Source organism: Camelus dromedarius, chromosome 4 (genome assembly GCF_036321535.1).
Source record: "Camelus dromedarius isolate mCamDro1 chromosome 4, mCamDro1.pat, whole genome shotgun sequence".
NCBI classification, from domain to species: domain Eukaryota; kingdom Metazoa; phylum Chordata; class Mammalia; order Artiodactyla; family Camelidae; genus Camelus; species Camelus dromedarius.
The window spans coordinates 31,496,246-31,523,776 of NC_087439.1; the positions used below are offsets into that span (position 1 = coordinate 31,496,246).

At 42.1% G+C, this 27,531-nt stretch overlaps 1 protein-coding gene and 1 non-coding gene across 4 annotated transcripts in view; both read right to left on the minus strand.

Annotated features, from left to right (window-relative positions):
* Positions 1–27,531, minus strand: part of CACNB4 (calcium voltage-gated channel auxiliary subunit beta 4) — a 221,513-nt gene that overhangs the window by 161,798 nt on the left and 32,184 nt on the right. The window lies entirely within an intron of this gene.
* LOC116153171 (small nucleolar RNA U2-19) lies at positions 7,116–7,194 on the minus strand. Its single transcript, XR_004136965.1, has one exon. It is a non-coding gene; the product is annotated as a small nucleolar RNA U2-19 (small nucleolar RNA).

Below are 27,531 nucleotides of genomic sequence, written 5' to 3' on the forward strand. Positions count from 1 at the left end.
AAATGCACAAAATAACTCTGAGACATTAAAACAATTTTTTTTCAAAGTATGTTCAGTACCTTCTATTGGAGTATGTGGAAAAAACATGTAATCCATTCTAGAATGATTTTATGTTAAATAAAAGTGTAGCGTGGCACTTAGAGGCTTAAAACTTCAAGTGAGGAAAAAAATATTACCCTTCAGACAACCAAAGCCTCACTTAATGAAAACAGGGGTATTCATTGCAGCAACCCATTCTCTCTTAAGATTTGATTCACCCAGAAATGTCAGCAGACTATCAGTAAAATCGAGGTGAAAAGTCTCTTAACTGGAAAATGTTTTCTTTTTGAAAATATTGTCAAAACCTAGGAGAATATCTGACATCCTTTCTAAATATTAAGACAGGGCCTGTGTTCCCTTCTTGTACGTTTATTTGTGAGCTGGTGATGTTTTATCAAGTGTAAAATATCAAGTGTAAAAAGGAGATGTTTTATCCTCTTACTACCTGAACTCTCCTTGATATTTGAAATGAGGAGTCCAATAAATCTTCATAGGAAGGAAATCCATGTAGGTGAATGTTACATTTTTCCCTCAGTCTTCAATCTCAATATTTTATTCTAAATGTTTTGTACTTCATTATTAATAAACTTCATAAAGTATTTTAAGTATATGTTTTATCAAGTATAACAATATCAATCAATTTGAAGCCTTCACAGAATTTGAGGCAATGCCCATGGATCCAGGCTCTGAGCCTTGAAAGGAAGAAAACTAAAAACCTGAAAGTAACCTGAGGTTTCTCTTTCACTTTTTCTCTTCAGTTCTCACTTCTTACTCTTAAGAAGGGATATGGCTTAGTCTCTTATCTGATGGAACACTGGCTTTTTACAACGTGTCCTCTTTCTAAAAAGATCTTCTGTAGTAGGATGTGTATGTAAAGGCAAGGCTATGGACATTCCAAAAGTGTCAGCCCCTCATCTTCACACATGTCCTCTCGACCCAGAGTCACAGACAAGTTCCCTCATAACCGTAGTGTCTGCAATGAGCCCATCACATGAACTCGAGGGAGACAAAAGGGCTCCTCTCTGCAGCAATCGGCTTATTACTCGCACCTCTCCCCTCCAACCACCTCTGCATCACCTCTATCCAGACAGATGCCACTCAAACCACTACTCTCATTTTAACTCCTACAAATAAGCCCAGTTTGTTTTGTTTTCACCATTTATTACACTGAGTGAAGGGCAGAGATGAATCACACGGTCTATAGCTGTTAAAGAAAAGCAGTGGAGGAAATGTGAAACTAGTAAGTATTCTACAAAGGACACAATCAACGGCTCAGGTCGTACAAAAGCACGGTGCTTCAGAGAGCTCTGCAAGAAGTAATTGATTCAGTCCAAGCACAATATAAAAACATGAAGAGCGATCCAGAATTATATCCATTGCTACAATTTTTCTGAAACCTCCCGGTTTTACTAAGTTGGACAAGAGTGCAATGTTTCTTTCTAAAGAAAGGCCAGCATGTCATAGATCTCCGTTTCTTTAATATGATTGATTTGTGTGTACGGAAGCATGGACTTTGATGATCTTCAATCTCTACATTTGTTTCAGCCCTTCTTGCAGAATCATATAATAAGATGTTTGGTATGATTCTTCCTTAATGAAATAATATGAAACCAAAGAATTATAGAAAGCTTACTATTCTTCTGGAATCCACAGCACCCCGTGACCCACAATATCTTTGCCACGACTCACCTGTTAGATCAGGTACAGGCCTCACAACTGTCATCATTTGGACCCAGGTGATGAGGGCAAAGGAATTTAGGGCTGTTTTGAGGTTGCCTGAATTTTTATTTCCTGATAATGTCTGCACTTGGAAAAGTTGAGGAGGTCCAAGAAAAGCGGAACTGAAATAATTTGGGACAAAAGAAAATGAAAAGAGAAGAAACTCTGGGTAAAGGTCACTATGGGGATGGGGTGGGTACTGACATTCAATATGAACTCCTGGGATTAGCTTTTAAACAGCTTTCCCCCACCAAAGTAACTGGCTGTCTGTTTTGGAAAACAACTTAAGTGTACAACTCAGAGAATTAAAAGCATCTCTGTGATCACAGAGCCAAAAAGACAACTTCTAAAGGCACAGGTAGGTTAGAACTGTGCCCGAGAGACACATACACCTGTTTACCATGGTGACAACTGATATTTAAGATGAGGAAGCACAATGAATGGGTCATGAAAGGAGGACATGAAACCTCAGGAACACCCTAACATGTCTGGGGACCAACTGTTTACCAGTTCAAGTTGAACTGATAAAAACTCAAAGCAGCTAAAAACGAGGATTTGTAGACACCGGTTTTGTAATTATTTAGTTATGATAGCTACTCTTCACCATTTTTGCTTGTCTCTTTTACATTTAAGCAGCTTCCATAAGGTCTTTACATATGGGACACTGTAATTTTCCTATTGGATAGTACTAAAAGTGGCATTAAAAGATTATACGGTATTTTAGCTTTGCACTGTGAAACAAAGAGGTGAGGAATACTTGCCTCAATCAGTGCTCATTAATTTAGCACCAAAACTTTTACTTTCTAGAAGATAAAGTAAAAGATAAGTCCAAACCCATGCTTCAAATATGCCAGTAAATGTTTTTACTTTCTATAGTATTTCATAATGATAGAAATATTCTTAGAATGCATTTTCTTTGCTCATATAATTGTACCTTCCTTGGTGTAAATGTCCCAGATGAATGTCTATTATTCTATAGAACCAGTTCAATCCTAAGAAATAAGGATGTTTATATGAAGAAAAGAATAATTTATTAAAGTTACATTAACTTCGTATCACAATACATATCTTCACCAGAAATTACTAACAGGTATATGAAGAAGCCAAAATTTTGCAAACACAACTCCTTAGTGGGAGTCATGCAGACAGTGTGAGTTTATATAAGTATATGTTTAGTGGCTACCATGTTTCAGCCCAGGTTTAGGGGATACAGCAGTGAACAAAGCAAATCTAACGTGACAGTTAAAAGGAGCTTTTGATGCTAATAGTAGAGCATAGACATAATAGTGGCTGCAACAGAGCAATCTTAGTTTCAAAATAAATTTGTGAAATATGAAAAAAATACTTTAGCATCAAAAACCTTTACTTTCACTTGTATAAATTAGGCAATGATGACTTTACTGAAGACAGGAAGTGGCTCAAAAGAATTTTCTTTTTCATATCATAAAAAGTGCAAGCTTTAGAGCTGAGAGCCTGGGGAACCCAGGTGGCAACCAAGAAAGACAAGGACATTTTCTCCAAAGTTTCCCAAATTGTCTCCTTCAGTCTGTCATATTCCAGATAGGAGTGCCAACTAGATTCATTGCTAGCCCTCAGCCTGTATCGTAAGCAAATAAAAAAAGTAGAAATGAGAAAAATATGCACTGGGCCTTAAGTACAAAGGAAGTGGCTGTAAAAGGATGATTGCTTGAGGGCTAGATGAAATAAAAATCCAGGTCTCTAGAACACTTCAAATGCTCTAGAAGGTGCAGAAGATATTTTGTTATTATGACAGAGGAGCTGCTCATGTCATAGGAAAATAAACTTCAGGAAATTGAACTTCAAAGAAGCTGTTGCTTCAGTCGTCACAATGGGATTCTGCAGATTTAAAGGAATGGTGCCCCCGTGTGGTTTTTTAAAATAAGGTTTCAGAAATTGTTCAGCGTTGTCTCACAAGTCACACTTGTTATTCCATGAAACCGTGCATTTTTCTGGTGTGCATCTTTTGTTTACATTTGTTTTCAAATGTGACTATAGTTGTGCCCAGGGCATTGTAAAAAAAAATGTAAGTACACGCAATGAGCTGTTTACAGCAGGAAGTGTTGCTCCATCCATCTCCATGGTCAGTGAAGCGGACAGCACAGGGGAACAGGCGCTGACACAGATGCAGTTGGCGCCCCGGGAGGGCGCAGGGCCAGGGCTGCCATGGTTCTCTGCTCTAGCGCCCAGAGAGACTCCCGGGAACTCTCAGAAGCCAACTTCCACATCTACCCTCCTCCCTGCAATGGATCCAAGAGCTCTGCCTTTTCTCCTGCTGTTGTGAGCAAACTGCCCAACCTCCCTGTGAGACCATCCGCTCAGTGATGCACTGGGTGTGACTCAAGGACTGGGTTCAGCAATTCTCTCTTATTTCGTACTTTTCCCCATTCCACTTTTTCCTTTCCTGTTTCCCCACCAGCATCAACATATAAATATGCTATCATTAAAAAAAAAACCCTTTCTTGGCCCCACTTCTTCCTCCAGTTAGCTCCCCATTTCTCCACTCCCTCCTTGAAAGGGTTGCCGGCATTAACTGACTCCAATTTCGATCTTCCCATTCACTCTTGAACCTATTCCAATAGAACTTCTTCTGCCCACTGCTCCGCCAGAACTGGTCATACTGAGGTCATCAGTGTCTCCATAGTTAAATCCATCGGTGAATCTCAGATACCTCTAACTTGATCGTTGACAGCATTAGACCGAATCATCATTTCTTTTTCCTTGGACCCCTTTCTTTCATTGGCTTTCAGGCATCTTCTTCTACTTTTCTGGCCACTCCTTAGTCTCTTCTGTTGATCCTCATCTCCCCAACCTCTAAACCAGTGGCCCTCAACCCTAGCTTCACCCTGGAAGTTTTTTTTTTAAAGGGACAGGTGCCAGAGCATATTTCAGTGACTGATTTAACTCAGTCAGGGAGGATCCCTGGCAAGGGTGGGCTATTAGATGGCCCCAAGTGAGTCTGATGTTTATCCAGGATTGAGAATCCCTGCTCTAAATGCTGGAACGCCCCATGGCTCAGTTCCCAGCCCTCTTCTCTTTCTGTCTAACTCTCTCAGAGATGTCATCATCCAGTCTTGTGGCTTTAAAAACCTCTTACAAGATGATGTCTTAGTTTGTGTTTATCTGACAGCAGAGCCTGAATCAAGGACTTGGGTGCAAGGAGTTATTTTGAAAGTGATTTCATTAAATAGAGGGAAGGGACTGGAGAGAACAAGAGAGAGGATGAAGAAAAACCAGTGAAATGTGTGTTTTCAGGGTCACCGTTATGGGCAACAGGGGCTTGATTCTGCTGGCTCTCCTGAGAAGGGTACAGAACCTTCCTCCCCAGGATACCAAAGCATTTACCTGCTTGCTTCACTTCCCATTGGTGGAGGACTTCCCCAGAGGCATTAACTCCCTTGCACTTCTGAGCTGCAGTGAGCTTCAGAGATGGCCAGGCACAGAAAGGGAAAGACACAGTTTGTACTTGAGGTGAGTCTGAGCTCACAGCCCCCTGCCTAGTGCAGCTGTGGTAGATATCAAAAGTGGACCAACTGATACCACCCAAGGCAGGTGTTACAGCTGATGCCTCCAAACTGTATATATCTGGCCCTAACCTTCCTGCTAAACTCCAGACTCACATACTGACTTGGATTTTTAATAGATATCTCAAAGTAACATGTCCAAAACAAAGTCCCTGATCTGCTCCCTTCCCACACCATTCTTCCAGCAGCTCAGGCCCAAGACCTTCAGTCATCCTTGGCAACGTTTTTACACTCCTTACATTCAATCCGTCAGCAAATTCTATTGACTCTACCTTCAAAACATAGTGGAAAGGAGAGTCACTACCTTGGTACAAGCCATCATCATCTCTTGCCCAAGTTTTTTGCTATAACCTCCTGACTGTGTCTCTGCTTCCAGCCTCTCTTTTCCTTTAAACCTACTCTCAGCTCAGCAGCCAAAATGTAAGAAAGACTATATAACTCCCCTGCTCCAAACCACCCAATGGCTTCCCTTCTCACTTGGAGTAAAAGTCAAGGCATGACATGACTTGGCCCCCTATGACCTCTTAGATCACATCTGCTGCTGATCCTTTTTGCTCCTCAAACATTCCAGGCATGATTCTGCCTCAGGAACTTTGCACTTGCTGTAGGAACACTCTTTTCCCACTTAGCCACTAGCCTCCCTCTCTCATCCCCTTCAGGTCTCTACTTAAATGTCATCTTCTTACTGAGGTCTTTTCCTGTCAACCCTATTTAAAATTGCAACTCTTTTCTGATCTTACTTCATTTTTTTCTTCTTGACACATATCATATTCTAACATAGTATGTGTTTTTCTTATTTATCTTGTTTGTTTTCAGTCTCTCCTATTAGAACTTAAACTCCATGAGGACAGGAATTTTGCTCCATTTTGCTCACTCACTGCTGGTCTCCAGTAGGTACTCAATAAACAGAAGTTCAATGCATGAATGAGAAGACTGATCATTATAATTATTAATGTTTATTGTGCATTTTCCATATGCCAGGCACTCTAATGCACTTTCATGCATTACCTCATTTAAGCCTCACACCCTAAGAGCTACGTTCTGTTATTACCTCCATGTATGCAGACTGTTGATTAAATTGCCAACGTTATACAATTACTAAACAGCTCAGATATAAACCCACATATATCTCTTCCCAAAATGTAGACTCTTAACCACTAGAAAATACTGAGGCTAACTGCTAATCTCCAAGATTAACCACTTCTCCAGATCTTTAGGGGGACAAATGCCACTCTGGCTATGATGCCAGGGTAGATGAACTCACAGCAGGAAAGGAGAGTCTAATCAGTGACTTGGGAGCCACAGAAGGAATAGAGTAGACTATCACAAGGGGGAGGGCAGAGATGAGGCCAGTCCTCAGGAGGGCGACTCCATCCATGCCCCAGCATTCTTTCGGCAAATATCCACTAAGAGCCTCCCGCTGCTCGGCACAGTTCCTGACCTGGAAATTGGGTGGTGAACAAATTAGACCTTATCATGTAGTCGGGGGAACTGCAATGTGATGAATACATTTTAATACAAAATCTGGTAACACCACGTGGTGGTCAGAGAGAAGGGCTGCAATAAAGGGCTGTCTCCATCTCTCTTTAATTTTTATTAATTCTGAGCTCAGATCAAGCATAGAAACCTTCATAGTATAAAGGTCAGTTCCATCATTGCTCAACACTGATTAGCCTTTCATACACACACACCCCAGCCCACTCTCATTCACCCACCAACAGGTCCTGTTATCCACTGTCACCTTTACACACACACGCACACAGGCACACACCTTTGCCCCAGACATAACCCCTTATTATTTTAAGTCAGTCTGCTTCTCAGACTACAGAGATCATGCATCAGGGAAACTAGAAGGTCATCTGATGTTCAGACCTGGCTATTTTCATCAATAATCCACTTCAGGAGGAGCAGATCTCAGAGAATGCCTCCTTTTTTGATGCTGGACCCCAGACAGGTCTCAAGCCCTACCCCTCCCTCCCCCACTCCTGACTCACGTCAGGTAAGGCTGGGAGGAAAGCTGTGTGCTACCTCCTTCGGCTCTGGTAGGTCCTTCTTCAACTCTGGTAGGAAGCTCAAATGATGCACAGCCTAGCCCAGCCCAAACCCCTCTCCACCATAGAACCAGCTGCCTCTCCTGCTCTTGAAGGCGCTTCAGCCCTGCTTGGGATCCTGCCCTAATCTTGCAGACAGCCTCAATTCATGGGTAATAAATCTCCTCACACTTTCTTCCTGCACATGTGGCTACATCCATCTCAACATCAGAACTAAATTTTAGATCCTCCCTGCCCAACAGGCGCAACCACAAGACCTGGGTCATCTGAGCCAGGACCTCAATGAGGTGACAGAATGAGGGAAGCACAGAGGAAGGTGTCACCTGTAACCCCCTCCAAATGGAAAAAACTCATTCAGGACCCGGAATTCCAGGGATTCCAAAGGTGGATGTTAAACCAGAGGGTTACTGATTTGTTGGCTATTATTGTAACCTCCAGACCAGCAAAGGGTACAATGGAGAAAAGCTGTGTTACAAAGGTAAAGCTACCCAAGACACAAATGCAACACGAACAAGCATTTCACTGTGGCCCAGACTCCCAGGGGCCCTGCACGAGTCAGTGCACATTCTCCTGACACCCAGTGACACCTCCTGCTTTACAACACAGACCAGCCCAGATCTCATCACTGCTCTCAGTCACCTAACTAGTTCTAGTGCAGCCCTCAGACAAACCACTCTTGAACCACACCTTTGAATAGTTAACTATGCAATTTCCAGATAATGATGCGATCTTTTCATCATCATTATGCAATATGTATAACCATATCATTTTTATCTGTCTTTCTGAGAAAGAAGCAGAAGAGAGTATTATTTGAATGTGTTCTCCTTGGCATCTGATCAAGCCTGAGACCAAATGAGCAATCTGTTGGTCAAAAATATTTCATGTGTAACCACGTGGTGAACAGCTTGCAGTGAGCATTGGGGGAGTCACAGGAAAAGCAGCAGTAGACATGTATTTGGTGCTTAAAATCTAATAAGCAACAGGAAACTCATACAAATGGATATCAGTAAGAAGAGGACAAATATATCAACAAACATCAAGTGCTAGGGATGGAAAACAAAGGAGAGGTTTGTTCCAGAAGACTTCGTAGAGGATGGCACAACGCAGCTTTGAGAAGAAGAACCCATGTCGTTTGGGACAGGGCATCCCATCCAGGAGAAACAGACCAGGGCTGAGAAGATGGACTGTACTGGTCACATGGACACCAAAGCAAGTATCGTGATGATGAGTAAAGAGGAAATCACAGAAAAGGGCTCACTAAGTAGAGAACCTTGAAGCCCAAGTTCAAGATGCCTCATTTTCATTAGTGTCCTCTTTTTTTCTTTTTTTTTAGACACAGTACACAATCTTACGGTTACTGGGGGAAAGGGGGTGGGAAGGGATAAATTTGGGAGTTTGAGATTCGCAAATGTTAGACATTATATATAAAAATAGATTTAAAAAATTTCTTCTGTATAGCACAGGGAACTATATTCAATATTTTGTAATAATGAAAAAGAATATGAAAACGAATATATGTATGTATATGCATGACTGAGACACTGTGCTGTACACCAGAAATTGACACATTGTAACTGACTGTACGTCAATTGAAAAAAAAAAAAACAAACCTCATTTTCTTTCAGCAGCGACTCTGAGAACTCTCACCTCCTGAGACTGAAGCTGCCTGCCATCAAATGAGGTCAAGAGGAAGGTTTACTCATGGTGCAGCCTCAGGTCTGGGAGGAAAACAAGGGAGCAACAAGGGCAGATAGAGTGACGCAGTCCCAGGGAAAGGGCGTAGAGGGGGATGAACAAAAGTTACCACCATGAACTAACGGGATATTTAAAGATGAAGAAGTAACAATTTATTGAGAAACTCCCCAGCAGACAGAGAGGACCATAATGAAGGGAGACTGTCTGGAACTGTCTTGGTTTTAGCACCTAATATGCTACCCTCGTCCTGGGACACCCCTCAGCCCCCAGGGTGACTGCTGGTCAGCCCACAAAGGACACTTCACTTTACTGGATCTGAGTGAGGATAAGGTATTACGATAATGAAGGGAGGACGGAGTAAGAGTATGAGAGTGAATCATGACTTAACTTGCAGTCAGTCATGTGTTACACAGGATGTGCAGCTTGAGTCCGGAGGAGGACATCCCAGAAACTGGAAACACAGGACGCTGAGGCTTCGAGACAGCATGCAGGAGACTGATTTCTTTTCCTCTGGAGCTCCTGCTGTTGACAGGTGCTGTCATCTGTACTGCAGACCCCACAGCGGCCTCCCAACCTGGGTTTGCCCATGGCCGTGGGACTGGCCAGGGGATGTTTCAGACGCCCAGGTCTGCTCATCTTTATCTTGCTTTCTTACCTCCCTGTCTGCCCCTCCCGGTGGCTCTTCATCCTCAGGTTTGAGTACTGAGAGCGTCCAGGATGTGGGAAGAGAGTCAGTGGAGACTCTGGGTAACCTTGAAGGGAGGCCTGGGGTTGATGACAGAGAACTAGGTCACAGGCAAAAAAAAAAAAAAAAAAAAGGAAAATGCTTTCATAACCATCCACCTTTGAAAATGGGTATTTCCCTTGATTACTAAAAGTCTGCCCTTCTCTGTCAGCATCCAGCTCCTTAAAATGTAAACATCATGAAGATGATCTTGCAAAACCCAGGGGGTTAAAGCTTTGCTTTAACTAAGGTTCAAAATTAGGGGAAAGTAAACTTTCATATTCAGGCAAGAACAGAGTGCACCCTAGCCTAGATGACTCAAGTGTCTGACATTCAAGGTGGGGGAAGTGTGGCACAGAAGGGAGAAGAAAAAAAGGAACGAAGGCACACAACCAAGTCTGATTTCTGACCTTCTGTTAAAACTGCCCAGAGATGGTTTCAAAATATAGATCCAAAGACTGATAAAGCCGGAAGGAATCCTCTTCTCACTGGTCCAGTACCTTTGTTCCACAGATAAAAATGGGCTGAGGGAGGGAGAGGACATCCCAGGCCCCACAGCCAGCAAGGGGCAGAAGTCAGATCTCACATCTTCAGTTTAACCTTCTTCCCCTTAAAGCACATTGGACCAAATATATTTTGCAGCCCACAAAAGTCAACAACTGACTTGATAACTTGCAACTAATTTAATCCATCAACTATTGAAGGTGGCACATCTAACTAGTGGGTATGATTTTTAAGGATGCTGCTATGAATTACAAATTCCTTAAGCACAGCAAATAAACACTATGGTTTAACCATATATTACTGAGATGCTTTAATAAAACTTAGTTATTACTAGGGAATTAAAAAATCTAAATGCTTTTTCACTTAATGCATTTCCTCTTGCCAAAGATCTCAGCTTACTTTTTATCTTGCTTTATATCTTTCTACCTTAAAAAAGTTTTTGGTATTTCTGCTGAGAGGTTAATAAGCAGGTAAAATAACAGTACTAGACACATTGGCTTACCTGTATTAACTTGTTTAATCCCCACAGCACTGTGAGCAGGGCCACTATTACCCCCCTTTACAGATGAAAAAACTGAAGCAACAAAATGTGGACAAGGCACACAGCTAGTTGGCAGCACCAAAATATGAACACCAGCAGTGTAATTCCAGAGTGTTACACTGGACAACTTCTCTAAGTCCCATTACAACAAGCTCTAAGGGCCTGGTCTACCCTTTTGGTCATACTGGAATCTTCCCAAATAAACCACTCTTTGGACAAAATAAGTTTAGACATCTTCTAGGTATCTGTCAATTTTTCTTCCCTGGAATCAGTCCTATAGTCTCATTTCTTACGTGAAGTGAGAGCACTGACTACTGTGAGTAAATACCAGTGTTGCTAAAACGAGTTGCATGACCTTTGTTAATATAATCTCCCTAGAAAAATAAATAAATATAATGTACTTTTTTAATAGTCCCTTTGCATACACAGACTTAATTTATATCCACATATATATTAATTTAATCTCTAAATGGCCTCAAGTCTTTCCCACATATTATCTAACACAGCTCTGGATTGCTTGAAGGAAGGGCTGTGTCTCCAGTTTATTTTATGTTTGACCTTCTTCATCCCTCCTTCTTCTCACTTACCCCTCTCTCCCCGCTCACCATAGCACAGTCTACAGTTCAATAAATGCTACAGACCAAAACTGTAGCCACATAAATCCCTATAACTCCTGCTAAATATCAAGAGGAGTTTTGAGCCAAAAAGCATTTTAAAATAAGGATTGATTCAATGCATTTAGTAAATAGTCCAATTGCCACTGCCATTAAGTAAATGATACCAAGAGACATTCAAAAGACTAAAAAACCAATGATCCTCCAAAAATATGTAATCTGGCTAATTTTAAAGGAAGAAAGGGCATGGAAGTCTACACTGCATGATACATTTATTAGGTTGTAAAATGTACTTTGAAACTGACTGATTTCAGTTTTAAAAGAGATATATTCAGTAAGTTTATTAACATTAGGAAATATTACATTCCCTCAGAAAGAATTATGCTCCTAGTGTTATAAGCAACCTTGTATTTCTTAACAGATGGATTTATGTTAAGACTCAAAGAGAAATGTCCAGCTAAAAGCATACCTTTAGCTTTATTTTATTTTTTTCCAGGTTCACAGGCAAAGTCTGCCTAAATAAAAAAGGTTGATTAATATCTTGAAAAACTTAGGTAATTTGGGAAACATTTTTTACTAAACCGAAAACTAGCAAACTTAAAACTCATCAGGCTGATAAAACTAGAGTTTATTTAAAGAGGTTTCAAATTATTCTCATGTTTTACATATGATTGAATCTATTAAAATTCATTCAATAATCAATCAATAACTGATTTTGAACTTTTGATAATATAAAACCTGACACATGCAATGAATGTTTGTTGATCTGAACTTTATTATGGAATAGTATTTTATGGTTGTCTGACAGCAAGTTTTAAAAATGAAGGATAGACACATAGATAGAGAAACAGAGAGAAGTAAATAAATAAGGTGCCTCTATGACGCAGGCATTGTTCTATAAGATGGAGTCCCTACCCCCAGGGAACATGCATTCTAATAGAGACAAAGTTAGCAAGACATGGGTCAAAACCACACAATAATAATTATATTTGTATGACTGTATAATCACAATTAAAACTGCAATAACAATAATAATTAAAAGAGCAAATGCTTACATAGTACTTACTGTGTGCCAGGCACCTTGCGAAGTAAGCATTTCTCATGTATTAACTCATTAATCCTATGTCAACTCTATGAAGCGTGTTCTAGTATAATGTGCACTTCACAGATGCGGCAACTGAGGCACAAAGAGGTTAATTAACTACCTCAGGTTCAAACAGCTAGTAAGTTACACGCCTCTGGGAAAATAAAGAGCAGTCTCAAACCGAGTGATCTGAGGAGAGTTTAATAAATGTTCTTTTTTTACAGTGTTCAGGGAAACCAACAAGGGGTAGGGCAGAGCGCCAGGCACGAACAGAGAGGGCCGTGTCCACTGCAGCGCGAAGAAGCGGGTGCAGAAACCGGAGAGGGTGGTTCAGCGGGCCCAGAGGTGTGGCCGCCCCTCGAGGGGTGCAGGTGCCTGGACGGGCAGAAGCCCGGGATCTGCACCGACCTCCGCGCTCCCCCCCGCCCCTCCCCGCGCGCCTCTCCCCACTGGCTGAGCCCAACCGGAAGCAGTAAGGAAAGCGAGAAGTAAGATGACCAAAGCTGTGGTCCCTCCAGCACAGAACAAGAGAGGACCCGGCTGTGGAGCAGCAAACAGAAGACATCCAGCACCTAGGCAGTGGAGCTGAGATACACGTAAGGGATCGCCCACCACAGCCTGTTCCTTTAACGGACATCTAAGGCCATTTCTGGAATTGAAAATGCTATGAAGATAGAAAACAGAAAAATGACTGACTAGATGGTGGGGAAGGCCCCCTCGCCCCCCCTGCAATGGTCATATTTCAGTTAAGGCCTGAATGAGGAGGCGGGAGCCGGACAAAGACCTAGAGATTCCCCAGCCTAGATGGGGATGAGCTCGGCATATCTGAGGGCCAGAAAGAAGGCTCTTGTGGCTGGTAAAATAACCACCCAGAATGGAGGGAAATGAGGATGAAGAGCCTTGCTGACAAGTGTTCTGGCAAGAGGGGAGATTTCTACTTGCCAATGCAAATTAAACTCTTTGGTTAAGTCCTCCCCTGAGTGTTGTGAATGGGCTGCCACCCCGTTAAAGTTACTATAGACAACACAGAGGAAACCGAGGGGTTAAGCTCAGCATCCTGGAAGAGCAGCGGTCTGTCTCTCTGCAGTTGCTTGGATACCCCTGTTCAGGTCACCTGAGGTCTCAGCACTGTCTCCAGCTGCCTTTCTAGCACGTGAAGATTTCACCCTATCAGCGTCTGCCATTTAGGAAGAGAGGCAGATTTCGTGTGGTCTGGGTAAATACCATTTCCAAAAGTAATAGGAACCCAAACCTCCCATCTCTTTATAAATTCTCCTTCACAGATGGTATCTTCTCAAAAGACAGTGGAGCCAAACTTGGAAGAGGTTTTTGTTTTGTTTTCTCCCCTATATAGAAAGTTCTAAATAATCCAACGTAACATTTAGCAGGGTGGGAGGAAGTGGGGAAGAGGGCAAAAGTCACATGAAATAGAGAAAAATGATAAATGTTAAGATTCTGCTCTTTTTCAGGAACTCCTCTAATTCCTCCTGTATTTCAGATTTCTCTGAATAGAATTACTTACTCCTTCGGTTTTTTGGGAACAGACCTTTCTCTTCCTTATTAACAAGATTCACATAATCGGCAACATGATAAAAGCAAGAACTTCTTATTGCAGTGTGTCTAGGTCACATACTATTTTTAATTCCTGCTTCCTAACACCTGGTGGAAAAAATAAAGTGCAACAGATCTTCAGGCAGGGGGAAAAAAGCATTTCTTCCTCACTAACAGGCAACTCTTCCAAGTAAAACCTGTCAGGCTTAAGAGCAAGCTGGACTCAGAGCAACTTTCTCCTCATTACTTGTCTTCCAACAGGGCTGTTAAATTATCAGAATGCATTTAAGTTTCATTTCAAATTAACATCCCAACAGAAGTCACGTCTTGCAAAGTATGTGTGAATACTTTGTGCCCAGCAGAGTTCTGCAGGGGAGGTGAAAGCAGAGATTGAGATGCAGACGGCAACCCTTTACGGACTGAATGCTCCTGAAGTCTCCATTAGGATGGTCACTCAGGGCTCCAGTGATGGGCAATGACAGTGAAGGGGCGAGGCCACACTGCAGGGGAATTAAGAGCGAGAACAGCGCGTACCATGCAAGGAGAGTAAGCTGACCTCGCTGCCTGCTCTGGCCTTCCCTCTTCTTTATTTTAAGTTCTGTTACCACAAAATGGAAATAAAAAGCATCGTGTAAATGTCAATTTTTATGTAATGCTTCGCATATGAATTAGGAGGATGTGGCTTTTTTGCTCTCTAGGTGTTTGCCATCTGGCTTTAAAAGACCAGAGGCTGGCATCATATACAGAATTGCTGCTTTCTGCAATGGCACCCCTCACAAAAATACCCTTCTAAACACAACTCACCTTTGTGATAAGACAAGGAAGTTGCCCTGGCCCTTTATCCTTTCCCAAGCACTGAGTGGTGCTGCTCAAATGGAACTACAGGTTTTTCTATTCTCACTGGGCTCAATGCAGGGTTGAGGCAAGGAAGTTAACAAAAGGAGCCACTCAGGCAGCTGGAAGTCCAGGGAATGCAGTGGCAAAAGCATGGTCAGTGGTTGATAAGTGGCACCTACTGTTAAATGAACACATTTCCAATGTCCTGTCTTGACCATCAGTTGGCTAGGCTACTTTATAAACCCATGCCCTTCAAAAGTCCCAGAGGTCTGGGAAGGAGAAGAAAAGTCTGACATTCCTACGAGAGAGAAACATCTGACATCGTCTCAACCACATTACAAGCAATGTCCAAACGCCTCACAGGAGGCAAGAACTTTCTTAAGTGGACTTTTTCATTTTGTATATTTATTCCCTTCCTTGCTCCAAAAATTATATAAGACAGTTTTCAAAAATATTAAAATGCACCCAATATGGATTAAGACTGTCTTTGCTGACAAACCACAAGATTACTTTAATCTCTACAAGCAAAGTTTCCAGTGCATGGGAAGTGATACTGTTCAGACTAGATTTAGAGTATTCTGTCTTACTATGCACCCAGGGGCCTATGGGCTACGGCTGAAAGACATAATATCAAAGTCTTGGCGATGCCTTCCAGTATAACATACAACAGGTGTCTTCTGCCACAACGTGACATCTGTTCATTTGACAAATATTAACAGAGTATGCCAGGAACTACACTAGACCCTAGAAAGCAGCTACCATGAACTCCAGCTTCAAAAAGGCAATGAACCTGGGCAAAGTCCTTGTTTGGGTGTTTCTATCGCAAAACATTCGAAGGCCTTGGCCACAAGATGGCGCTCGTGGACCAGGCTGCACACCTCTGACCCTGCCACAGTTTCTTTGGGGGGCAAGTAGGTTCCCAAGTGCTTACTTAAAGTCTTCTCCCCCAGGCTTCTGTTTTGTTACCTTTTGAATGAGTCATATCTGAGAATCTTGGTTTGGGAAGAAATAGTAATACTCCACTCATCCCCTTTGAAGAGTGTTCTAATAGGGTAGATACTATAAAAACCCACGATACCAATAATGTAACGAGGCTCTCTCCTTTGAGTATGAATCTGAGAAGGCACTTGTGTAGCATTCTGAATCCCACTGATTTACAACATGAGTCATTCCAAGAAAAATAAGTCCTGCTTGGACCCAAAGCTCAATCTTTGCCAAAGAAATATATCTACAGACATTACAGAGGAATCGCGCTGTTCTCCAGTCTACATAAACCCTACCACCACAGATGCTTACATATTTGACTTCTTGTTTTAGGCATTTCAAAGCAAAAAAAAAAAAAAGGAAGGAAGAAAAAGTAGAAGAAAGAAAACTGTGCTAAGGCAAGAAACACATGCTAACACATTTTGAAGTATTCTGTGACTCCTGGTGGATCTACATTTTTCTCACTCTCCTTGCTTTGACCAAAAGCACCTGAACCCTCTCAGGGCACAGCGTTTAGGATGACACTCTTCTGTTTCTAGGAGTGCGGGGGAGAGAAGGAATTGCTGTAGGGCAGCCAGAGCTTCCCTCTGAAACCTGAAGGGAGGAGGTGCTTTGCCAGAGAGATTTTACTTTTCCCAGTTGGTTGGAAGTGAGCCAGGGCGACCATCCTGCAGCCAAAGCCATCAGCAGGCCTGTGGTCCCGCTGCAGGCCCCTCAGCCTCGGCACCGCCTGCCAAATGCTACAGCTGGCGGCACCCCAGCCCACAGGACAGATGGAGCCTGGCTTCAGCAGCTGGATGCAACGGCCCCCAAAGAGGCGGTGACAAAATGCAGGGCCCAGGGAACTTGCTCAGTGTTCGGGCTGGTAGGGGAGATCGGGGAGGATCAGAGGAGTCCGCAAAGAAATGTGTGTCAAGAGCCTACTGTGATTTACCACGCTGTGTTTGGGGACGGGAGGTAGCGGTGTTGGTTGCTTTCATAAATCCTGCTGATGGCAAAGTTTCTGAATTCTTTAAAGCATCGAGGATGCTCGCCTGCAATGAAAACACATAGAACAAATAGCCCTGTGAGGCAAGAGGGTGGTGAGCTTGTAATTCTAGGGTTTGCTAATTCTCATGCCAGATCCTGTGCACGTTGCTGGGTGGGAACATCAGGACAGCCCTCTTGAAGCCCTTTTCAGTTCTGCTGTCTGCCTTTGGCCTAATGGGCCGAATTCAGACCATGTAGCCCTGTTCCAGCTTCTACTGAAGACAACAGGGGTTTGGCTGATGGCTGGGCAGAGCCGGAGGGTAGCCTGATTGCAGATAATAAGCGTGCTCAGCACAGGTGATGAGCACTTAGGACCGCCACCGCAGGCCCTACATCCGACACAGAGATGTACGCAGATGGTGTGAGGGACAGCTGGGGGCTCGGAAGAGGACAGGGTGTCCTTGCCTCAGACCAGCTCTTTGTTGTAGCCCGGCCTCTCCTCCAGCTCTTTAACAGCAGAGACTGAGGATTCCATTTCTTATTGAATCTCTCTCCACAAAAGATGCGGGGAATAAAAGGAAAGAGCAGCTGCAAACTCAGCCATTTTCAAAGACTCAGAGAATGTTCTGTTAGGGGGGAGGGAGAGGCTGCTGCCACACAGATGGGCACAGAGGCCCTGATAGGTGCTGTGACTTAGCTGAGGTCACACAGCATGTTAGCGGTGGGGAGGGAGCCCAGGCCTCCTGCTTCCCGGCCCAGGACTCTCTCTGGACAGAGAAAAAATTCCCACTCTCCTTCCAGGCCTGTACATGCCCACCACAAGATCCATGATCCAGGCTCGGCTGAATTCATGGATGCAGAACTGCAGATATGGAGGAACCGTGGGTACGGAGAGGGCGGACTATAAATTACACACAGATTTTCAACTGCAGGGAGGGTTGGCAGTGCCACTAACCCCAGCATCCTTCAAGAGTCAACTGTAATGTAGAACTCAGGTCCCTTGTTTAGTTTATATAGCAGAAATTAAATGGCAGATGTTAAAGATTTAGCTCTATAAGCTGTTTCCTTGTATTAAAAAACAAATCAAGACATATACCTTTCCCATCTCTACCTATCTAAAAGTCTTATTATCCCCTAATGTTGAACCCAGACCTTTCCTTGACCAGCTGTTTGCAGAAAGCCTACACTTGCCTACTCTATTCACATGCCAACAGCATGTGGAGCCCTGGAACATTCTTCACTATTTTCACATAGCCTCTGCCTTACCCTTCCAACTATGTTGTTTGCTCTTTGAGGATAGAGCCTTGTATGCTTCTTTCTAACTGAAAACATCTGATGGAGCCAGGGCAGGCACACAGGGCAAGGGAGCAGTGTGGGACCAGTGCTGCTCACAGAAATGCAGAACGAACGTCTCTCCTGACCCTGGACAAGCAGAGCAAAGCTCTGCAAAAACAAAATAAGTCCTCAGAAGCATAGTTGTGTACGTGAAGGAAGCACTGCACCTGAACACAGATAGGACAACGCCTGTTTTTCAACAGAATCTAAACTAAAGTCTAGGGAACAAAATTAAGATATTCATGACAACACGTATCTTGTGCACACTGGGCATAATTTGTTGGCAAAGATTAAAGCCCCTTTATTGTAAGAGGGAAATGAATGTACTTATATGTAGGCAGAATATGAATTCTAATTCCACATTCTATTTCTACAAAAATTACACTGGCTGATAAATGATGGCCCCTGTTTTCAGATAAATGGAAATGTCTCATTTATGGGTATGCTGAATAAATTAGCCAGGAGATTTTTTTAAGTATCAAAAATACCAAGAGGTCTAGCCCATATACTAGTTAAAAAGCAGAATTTTATGTATCTGGTATATCAGAAAGTTCATGATTCTCCTATTTCATGGTATTTAACTCTTGCACTTAAAGAAGAATTTTTTTAAAAAGAACTCAATAAATTTAGAACCTTCAAGTTTATAAATTCCTATTATCAAACCTGGCTCAGATCAGAAATGAACCATGTCTAGCCAAGGTTTCATTGTTCACTGATACTATATTTCCTTCAGTGAATTCATTTCAGTAATAATTTTTCAAGATTAGAGAAATATTTATTAGACCTTTCCGAAAAATCTGGCCCTTTGTTCACACCCAAATGTGCATGTTGCCAGTGCCAAATGATGGTAATTAACCCCCAGTTGATATTTTCTATGAAACAAAGTGGTATTTTCAGGACAATTTCCTAGTGAGAAAATGTCCAGACATGCAGAGCTGCATTATTATCAAATCTCCATGTTGGTCATCTCTGCAAAGCCCTAAACGCCCACGGCTGAGGGGCAACGGTTGTGACCACCCCCAGCTCAGCCTCTCAGGACAGCCACTCTCTGCACAGCCAGAGCAGAAACTGTGAACTCCAGGGAAGAAACATGACATGGATTTCGACCTCAGATAAAGCCCTTCTTTACCTCTCAACAAACTTGGCCTTTAATATAATGATTAATCATTAATATATAATATAATAATCACGACTATATAACGTTATGTATTATATATAATTATATATTAATATATTAATATAGTATAATGATATATTAATACATTGTATATAATATATATTATGTATAACATAATTATTATATATTATATTTACATATTTATATAATATAATGATTGATGATTACTCATTTAATATAAGGATTCTGAGACATGAAAGATAGGTGACTTTTCCCATTCCCATTAACTAGTCCCAAAGTACTATTTTTTCCCTCTGGAGTTTTTCACTGCAGAATCCTTTGTGCATGATAAGTCTGTGTTTTGAGGCTCAAGAATCTGTTTAATAAACCATGAATTTACAAGGCATCATCATTTTTTAGTTGCATAAACTGAGTACTCACGAGAAACATTTCTGGAATAAGGTAAAGGGCAGTCTGTAATGGGGACTATACATTTCTGTTTAAATTTGCCACCAAGTAACTAAATCCAGTAAAAAGAAAAATTAATATAATAGTGGGAAGAAACACAGGAAGCAGGCAATTGTTTGGAGAAACATGGTTGCCAGTTGTGAAAGAGTGTACTAAAATCACCACCATGAAAGGTCTGAGTTTTGACAGAAGGCCAGAGCATGGAGACTTTGCAGGAAGAAAGAATAATCTGGATAAATCAGCCCATGACCAAGAGACTTGGAGATTACATCGCTGGAAACACTTTCCTTCAATAATCCTCTGATTTTCTGAAAAAGACTAAATCTTTCCAGAAACAGCTGTGGTTATGACTTCTCTCTGTTCCTCCAAAACTATCAAAACGGGAGATATTTTCCAAGTAATTAAAAGATAGTGTTTTGCCCAGCACTACTAGAAGGATACTCACCTGGGAGTCAAGACCAAACTTTAGCACTAAATTCTATTAATTCCATCAGAAAGATGAGTAAGTTCTGGGGATCTAATATACAGCATGGTGACTATAATTAACAATACAATATTGTATGCTAAAAGTTACTAAAAGAATAAATCTAAAATGTTCTCACCACAAAAAAAAAAAGTTGTAAGTATGTGAAGTGATGGATGTGTTGACTAACCTTATTGTGGTAATCATTTCACAATAGGTATGTGTATCAAATTTTAAAAATCCATCAGAACATAAACTCCATGCAGGGCCTTTGTCTTGCTGACCCCACCAGTGCTGACACTTGGAAAAATGCCTGGCACATAGTAGGTGCTCAATAAATGTTAGCTGAATGTGTGAATAAACGAATAAATAAACTGTGTGATCTTCTAGCCTAACTGCACCCCATATGCAGGGCTGGAACAGACTAACTCATGCTTCAGATGCAACAGTCTGTCTCCCCACCATCCACAGCCAGGGCAGGTCAATCAATGATTCTGTGATGGACAAGCTCCCAGAAGCTACCAAACCACTTGCTACTAGGACGGTGAGAAGGCTAGGATGCTTTTTTGGGTCCCCTAGTACCTAATCTGGGATCACCGGCAGATCTCAAGCAGCATCCTGCTCCTGGTGCTTCCTTCTAACCCTGGGCATGCTGTCCAGTTCCACTCCCATCCCTCCATCTGTCCCCTCCCCGGGCCCGGTTCTCATATCCTTGTTTCTCAGGGCATTGGACTGCCTTTTTCAGGCTCCTGCTGAAGAAAAATCACGGCCCTCTCAGGCCTCTGAGATTTCCTGAGTGCTACAGACCAGGAGACTCAGTCTTTGAAGCCAGGCTGAGGTCCAAGGAGCTAGACTGGCAGTACTATTGACCAGAAACACCAGCTAAATTTACTACAGCATTTACTACTCATACTGTGTGGCCATCTGCTGAAAGCAGATAATTATTAGAAGATGATCAAGAGGAAGGAAAATGGTATTCTACATCTTAAGGCATTCCTTCTGGCTGAAAGTATTGCTGATTTTTTTACCTTCACACTTAGAATTAAAAGTGTGTGTATGTGTGCGTGTATGTGTGCATATATACATATATATACATACATTCATACAGATACATAGATATATAGATATACACACACATACTTGGGGGTTTTTTACGTATTTTTGAGGAAACATCTAGAATTCGGTTGTTTCTTTTTTAAGACAAATCAATAGAAATGTCTTCATTCTTCAAATATTAAACTGTTCAATTGAGAAGTCTTTTTTTAACCAGGCTTCGCTAACATTTTGATTCAATCAGATTTATTTAATTTTTTAAAAACTGATAGAATTATACGAAAAAATCAAAATAAATTACTGGTGTAAAATATATTAAGGAAGAAAAACCTAGCTCCTCTCTTTGAACCATGGAGAATGTCTGTTGAGATTACCTCAAACAAAAACGCACCTCTTTTAAAACAAATTCTTAAAGAGAAATGTCCTATGTAAAATCTGCGCTACAGGGCTTAGAAAGAAATCACTATTGCACATCATAATCATGGAAAACATTTAAAAGCCACCTTCAAATAAAATCAACTTGAAATGACACATCCCCAACATTTCCCATCCCACATTCTTTGCTCTGGCGGTTTTCTCTGGCTGAAACCCATTCACCCTCATCCCTACCATCCCTTGGAAAGCCTGGCTGCCACCGCAGATACTAGCCTGGCACACACAACTAGTGTCAGGTCTTGTGTCCAACAAGAGATCATGAACAGCCTAAGGACAGTGTCATTCTTCAAAATTCCCAGAGCACCTTGGACCCAAAAGTGTCTCTGTAAAGAGTTTGCTAAATTGAGCTAAACTAGGAGAAACAAGAGATGGGAAAGACATGACGGTGGAGGGAGAAAGATGGAGGGAGAGAGACTGATACAGTACAGAGAAGGTGGGATATGAAACAAGTGTATGAAAATAATATTGTTCTGGCTTAGGATTTCAGGCCAGAAAAATTATTTTCCACCATGTAACTATCCCCAGAGCAGATAACTAGGTAAGTACAGAAATATATGTACATAGGCATGGATATGGGAAAGTATCACTTGTAACTTCTTTTTGGTGCTTTAAAAAAGCAGGTGAGGTTTTTAATATGCTTTAAAAGAAAAAGATCAAGAGTACACCAATGTTCACAGCAGCATTATTCACAACAGCCAAAAGGTGGAAACAACCCAAATGTCCACCCACAGATGAATGGATAAACAGCATATGGTATATACATACAATGGAATATTACTCAGCCTTGAAAAGGAGTGAAATTTGATAGCTGCTACAACGTAGATGAAGCTTGAAAACATTATGCTAAGTAACAGAAGCCAGACACAAAAGGACAAATACTGTATGATTTCACTTATATCAAGTACCCAGTAGTTAAATTCACAGAAGTGGATAATAAATCTGTCTCAGTCTGGCACGGTTTCAGTTTGGGATGATGGAAGAGTTCTAGAGATGGACAGTCGTGACGGCTGTGCAACAGCTTGACTGTACTTAATGCCACTTTACTGTACACTTAAAAATGGTTAAGATGGTAAATTTTATCACAATAAAGAGATAAGGATTAGGAAAGAGGGTCCAGAGTACAGCTTCACAGACTTATGAGTAACCTCACGTCCCCGCTTCACACATCCCACTTCAAACACAGAGTACAGGGAACTCACAGTCCTGTGAATTCCCTCTCCTGGTTCCGAGAGAGTTAAGATGGTGCCTTATCCATGACTGTAGACCCCGCAGCTCTAAATACAGTGACTTGCCACTAGCAGGGATCATTAAACATTTGCAGATTCACTGAAAAGGTAAAAAGCACAGGTAATGAACAGTTAGAAGGATTTTTTTTTCTTTTTTAGAACAGAAAAAAGGGGGGTAAAACGTTCTGATGAATGAACTAGACGGTAGGTAGATGAGAAATCAACAAGTCTTGCTCTTCAGAGTAACTGAGAATCAATGAACGGATGGGAAACTTTTCTTTAATAACAACTTCTATGATAATAGGGGGGAAAGAATCAAGTCATTTAAATAAGATCAATTTGAGTTAGCACCTTTAATAAAGTAGAAAGGAAAATAAGTGACCAGGAGGGAAATGGCAACAGTTTACCTGGACACTCTGATTACATAAGGGTGTATTTTTATATCTCATGGACTTTGCATTCAGGGGAGACAAGAACTTCCAGAACACAAGCACCCATTTTCTCAGATGTGACCACAGGCAGAAACAACTGCACTCAATGGCTCAACAAAGTAAAAAGGGGTTAAATTATAAAAATGTTAAAGCAAACACCTCTGGCCTAGAGCAATTTTATAGCATAACTTCTAAGAAGATTATCTTCCGTCCATAATTTCCTCCCTACATCTGTGGCCGGTTTCAACTTGACTGCGGCAAACAGAACAATCTATTTTGCCCTTTAAAATATCTACCTGTCACCCCTCAGTCTCATACTCACTTCTTTCCTGTTTAATTCTCCATAACTGGCAATGAAATCTATTCAACACCACATGTTGACTGCTGGAAGCCTACATCATAGAGAGCCCTTATTTCTGCCTTTTAAAGATGTCACCCTGGGCAGAGGCCCCTGATGAGAAGGGTTAAGATACGCCTGCTGGGCTGCAGGCATCTCAAAAGGAGATGAGAATTCTGCCTGCTTTTCATCAAACTTCCACTTTTTTAATTAAGTTAATTAACCCAGAAATTCTAGTCAGCTCATCATCTCAGGCAGCGTGCCCCAGCCCCGGGTATCTGGACTAAAATGTCCCCAGGTGCTTCTACCCTGTTAGGAAAAAGGATCCCTGTCTGTCCTGGGCCTCGGGTACTGGTCAGTCGGGGTTTCTCAACCTCAGCACGAATGACACATTGTGGGCCAGATAACTCTTTGTTGTGGGGGCTGTCTGTGCCACGGAGAATATTTAGCAACACTCCTGGCCTCTCCCCACTAGATGCCAGTAGCACTGCTTAACATCCTCATGGGGGCAAAATCGCCCCGGCTGGGAGCCACTGGGCAAAAATGAGATTCCCACTCCGCTGCTCACCACCATCAGCAACTTCAGCCTGAATGCTCCTCCCCCACTCAGCCCCACCCCCATTTGCCACTCCTGAGAAGGTGTGTTAGATCCAGGAGGGCCCATCAGCAAGCAGCCAAGCAGAACCCAGGTGGGAGAGGGTGAGAATTTATCCAACTGGCCTCCACTTCAGTCTCTAAGCTAAATGAAGAAAAGGAGAGAATAAGAAGTACCTAAAACTCCCCCATCTCCCAGCTATGAAGGAAGTGGACAAAGCTAGCACTCCACAGGCCGACCTTCTCTTCCACCCTCCCTTTTGCCAATGAGGAGATCTATCCAAGGACCGGAGCAGCAGGGAGACAGCTCTTTACTGGCAGAGCCGGGCCCATCTGGATTCCATGTGCGCACTGGACAGGGGCTTTGCATTCTGGTCCAGCTGTGCAAACCGCTGGCCACAGGACCTTGGGCAAGTCATTTAATTTTGCCGGCTATCTTTTTCTTCAGTGTGAAGTGAAAGCAGAATCTCTTACCTCTTCTCTGAGGTTACTATTTTAGGAGCCAAGTGCTTGGGGGACCTTGCAGGAAAGGAGCAGGGAGAAGATGGAGGTAGAGGAACCAAGGAAACCACCGAATAGTCTCAGGTGACTTCATGGCACACACGGGACAGGGCATGAGCTAGGTTTTTAAGAAAAGTCAGGGACGCTTAAGGCCAACAACAATCAAGCACCATGTCTAGGACATAAAGAAGGAAGAATTAATAAGAAGTAGCTGTTCATATTGTTCAGCATTCCCTGCATCTCTGCCCATCCTAACTTGTCCTGTCCAGACCCAGACACTGACATTCCTCTCCAATTGCATTCTCTTTCCTTCTTATTTTACAAGCCTGTTTCCTCTTCTTTCTCCCTGTTCTGTACTCGGATCCCGTCACTGCTTCTCGTTCTCTATGAGGATTCCTTCTCTGTGGCTCTCTCTCTGGAGCATGCTCTCTCGTTCCCTCTTTCTCCCTCTCTCTCCCTGACCTTCTTCATCATCGGAGGAAGTAGGTTACCAGCCACAGCCCTAGATTCTATCTCCTCAAGAGTCAAATCTGTAGAAAGAAAGTCAGACTCTGTCCTGAAGGATGATGCTCCAACACACTAATTCCTGCTTTATCACATGAATGGATGATTCCTTTTATAGGACTCGAGTCATGACTACGTTTGCAAATGACCATCATTAACCTCAGGGGAACAGCTCCCCAAAGGCCAAACGTACTGACTGGTTTGCAAGGCAATGGTGTCTGAAGCAACCAGGCCACAGTACAGAGGTGGGGTGCCCAGGGGCCTTAATGTTGCCTGCAGAACCTCAGTGTCAGCCTGCCCATGCTGTGGGGATGTGTCTGGACCAAGGCGGTGCTGTTCTAGGACACAGCAGACTGGGTGAGGGCCATGGGTTCCTTGGTGAAATACAGCTGATCACCGCTGAGCCAAGAGAATGACTTCCCTGTGCTGAGCCTTCTGCCTGTCATTTAGAGCCCAGGAAAGAAAGCTGCAGGGCTCTCCCACACTCAGTTCCAACCCTCACCTTCTCCTTAGTTTTCATTGCACCCTGACTGATCAGAAGGACCACTTGCTATTTATGAAGAGAACACATTTCTAAAGGAGAGCTGTTCAGAATGCTGCCTGTTGGGAGGAGGGCAAATCACCAACTAGATTTACTCTAAGTGAGCCAAATCAGCACAAATGGAACATGAACAAAACCTCTAATCAGTCACAATCAAATAAAAAGAGACTTCCTGGAGAGTAACAGACAGATGGGAAGTTAATATAGTTCAGACCATTAACATTCCACCAATGCTCACAGTTTTTTTTAACAAGCAAACAGGGCCAGGTCTAGCAGAGCAAGAAAAGAAAAATGTAGGCATATCCATTTTTTCTAAAAACAACACAGGACGACATGATGTAAAGACAGGTGACCACTGAGGAAGTTTACCTAATAAAGTCCTTTTCCCTGACCATCCCCCATCTGGCTTCCTGCTAGCAACTTCTTTTTTTTTTTTTTAAAGAACAGCTTTATTGAGATATAATTCACATAACCATCCAAGTCACCCATTTCAAGTGTACAATTCAGTGGTTTTAATACAATCATGGAGTTGTGCTACCATCACCACAATTTTACAATACTTCCATCACCCCAAAAGGAAACCCTGTCCCTATAGCAGTCACTCCCCAAGTCCCCCACCCTTCCTACCCTTGGACAACCACTAATCTGCTTTCTGTCTCTGCAGATTTGCCTGTTGTGGACTTCTCATGTACATGGAATCATATCATATATGGGAAGTGTCTGGTTTCTTTCACTTACGATAATGTTTTCAAGGTTCACTTACATGGTTGCATGTATCAATACTTAATTCCTTCTTATTTCCAAATAATATTCCACTGTATATATAGAGATACCACCTTTTGTTTATCCATTCATCATGGATCATGTCATATCAGTTGGTGGACATTTCGGGTTGTTTCCCTTTTTTGGCTATTACAAATAATGCTGCAATAAACATCCCTGTATACATAGATTTTTAGGTGAATGTATGCTTTCATTTCTCTTGGGTATACACGTAGGAATGGAATTGCTAGGTTATGAGGTAACTATATTTAACCTTTTGAAGAATTACCAAACTATTTTCTGAGATGGCTGCGTCATTTAACATTCCTACCACAGTCTCCACATTACCTTATTCTCCGCATTACATTTTCCACATTCTTGCCAAATATTATCTTTTTATTATAGTCATCCTAGTGGGTACAAAGTGGTATCTCATTGTGGTTTTGATTTGTGTTTCCCTGATGACTAATAATGTTGAGCATCTTTTCATGTGATTATCGGCCAACGGTATATCTTCTTTACATAAATGTCTATTCAGATCCTTTGCCCATTTTTCACTTGGGTTATTTGTCTTTTTATTATTGAGTTGTAAGAGTTATTTACATATTCCAGATACAAGTCTCTTATCAGATGTATGATTTGCAAATGTTTCCCCCCATTTTGTGAGCTGTCTTCTCACCTTCTTGATAGTGTCCTTTGAAACACAAAAGGTTTTAACTTTGATGAAGTTCAAATTATCTGTTTTTCCTTTGGTTACTTGTGCTCTTTTGCCATATCTTAACAGCAACTTCTTCTTAAAACAAGATTTTTTTAGCTTGTGTTTCTCAGCATCAGGCATGGATTCTTTTCCATTTTAGCAGCAGGGCCTCTCCTTGGCCTGACTCACTCATACGTGCACAGCAGACCACAC